Source organism: Lactuca virosa, chromosome 1 (genome assembly GCF_052849685.1).
Source record: "Lactuca virosa cultivar CGN04683 chromosome 1, Lactuca_virosa_CGN04683_v6, whole genome shotgun sequence".
NCBI lineage: Eukaryota > Viridiplantae > Streptophyta > Magnoliopsida > Asterales > Asteraceae > Lactuca > Lactuca virosa.
Genome location: NC_136426.1, coordinates 252,393,957 through 252,396,236, shown reverse-complemented (window position 1 = coordinate 252,396,236; position 2,280 = coordinate 252,393,957).

The following is a 2,280-nucleotide window of genomic DNA, read 5'->3' as shown; positions in this document are numbered from 1 at the left end:
ATGGTCCATTTGGGTTGCATGGCATCATGCATTTGGATAGACTATAATGAGAGAAATAACACTTAAGGTTAGTTAATATATTATAAGTTCTAATATATTAATAAGGTTATTTAATTAGTATTGATCAAGAATTAATTTGGAATTAATTAAGTGATCAAAAGGAGACTAATTAAATATATGGGTTGATTGTGTAAATCATTCATTCTTATATATGTGGGCTTGTGATCCAAGATTCCTTATGTTGGACTAAGTCCATGGGGTGACCCATGGATACTCCATGGAGGTTAAAATCCATGGAGCATAAAGAATGGGTAAAGTTATGAATTACATGGTGTAACCCTAATAGCCACCATATAAAAGAATCCCATGGCTCAAGAAATCGTGCACTAATGTGTGAGTGTGAGGGCTAGACGATTTCAAGGAGTGTTCAAGTTTCTCTCAAGTTATTCCAAGTGTATTTGGTGTTGTGTGAACCATTTGGGGTATCACACTTGGGGCACTAGGCACTCAAGCTTCATGAAGACATTCTACATCAAAGAGGTATGTATGCTATCTTGTTATATTTATTATTTTGTATGCTAGATTAGGATAATACCTTGGATGTTCATAATTGTATGTATAATAGAGAAAACATAGATCCAAGGTATTTAGGGTTGCATGTACACTTAGGAGTGTTAGAATGCTCATAACCCAACAGTGGTGTCAGAGCCTAGGCTTGTTTTCTTGTTATACTTGCAAAAGTAGCTGAAAAATCGAGTTGGATGCATATATTCAATTGTTTTGGCTGGAATTGGACTAGGAACATTACCCTAAGATGTTTTTGTAAACTTGTTTTTGATGTGGTAATGTTCATGCTAATCCAATTTCTAAGATAATTGTCATAATTTCAAGATTTGTATTAGTTTGTATGTTCATGCTACTTTCTTGAAGATTGATGATTTGAATTATCTTGTTCTTATGAGGTTCTTAGATTAATAGAAAACTTGTGTGAAATAGTTGTTTTCAATCCATTTTAATCTAAGAGTTGATTCCAAAGTGTGTTTTTGTAACTTGTCCTCAAGTTATATGAAAAGTCACATTTAAGAATCATAAAACTCATAAAATTTGGCAAAGGTTACAAAATGAAGAGTCTAGTTCTAATTAAATGGGTTTATGACTCCATAACTTGTCCTCAAGTTATGGAGGTTCAAGAGTCTCTTCATTAAATTAAAAAAAAAAGTTTAACCTTAATTAGTTCCATAAGTTACAATAAAAAAAAGTTATTTTTTTTATTAATTAGTTTAAAGTCTTCCATAACTTGTCCTCAAGTTATGGAACTTGAAGAGTTTTTTTTTTTTTTTTTTTTTTTTTTTTTTTTTTTTTTTTAATTAAAACTACTTTAAACTCATAAGCTATGGAATTAATTAGTTTTGAATAGTTTCAAAACTTGCCCTCAAGTTTTGGAATTTGAAAAGTTTTCACTTATGAATACTTTAATTCCAAGTTAGCCCTTAGAATTTTAAAAGTTAAAATTCAACCCTTATACTTTATAATATTATAAGTTAATAATATTTATATATATGTATAAGAGTAAAGCCAGTCTTACCGTTAGTAGGCCTCATTCACGAAGCCGGTCTATAAGGGGGGTATAAGGTTACTGCCTATAAAATGGCAGTTTAATGGGTGTCCACTCTCACCCACCGCTTCCTTGACTGGTGGAGGGTCGTTAGCCGAACGGGTATGACAAGGACTATAATTCTCCTTTCATTAAAAGTATTAATGATAAATACTAAGTAACTAAACTCTTATTAATACCCAATCTTAGTTACTTAGGAAAATGTGAATTTGGTGCTAACCCATGAAATTACACTTTGCACTTTGCTTAAGTCGTTCGTGGAGCGTGTGTGGTTAACCGGCACACTAACCTGGACTTAACAACGTAGGCAAAGGGTAACTTAATATTTATCATAGTATCGGTGGAGCGTGTGTGGTTAACCGGCACACTGATTAAGGGGTAAATATTAAGGGTACCAAGTATATTTGCATGGTTATTCACACCTTGTTTTGTGATCCTCGGCATCCCAGTCACAAAACCTGAAGGGCACACTCGAGATTGAAACATGCCTTTGAACAGTTCAATGAATCTCAAAGATCTAGGACTTTCAAATCCAATTAAAACCTAATAAATTATTTCGTTTTTCATGGTGTTAATTGGTGAATCGTCATTCACCTACCTTCAAATATTTTATAGCTTGGATTACGGCATCCCTCTTCTAAGTTATAAAATAGTTTGTTGGGTCC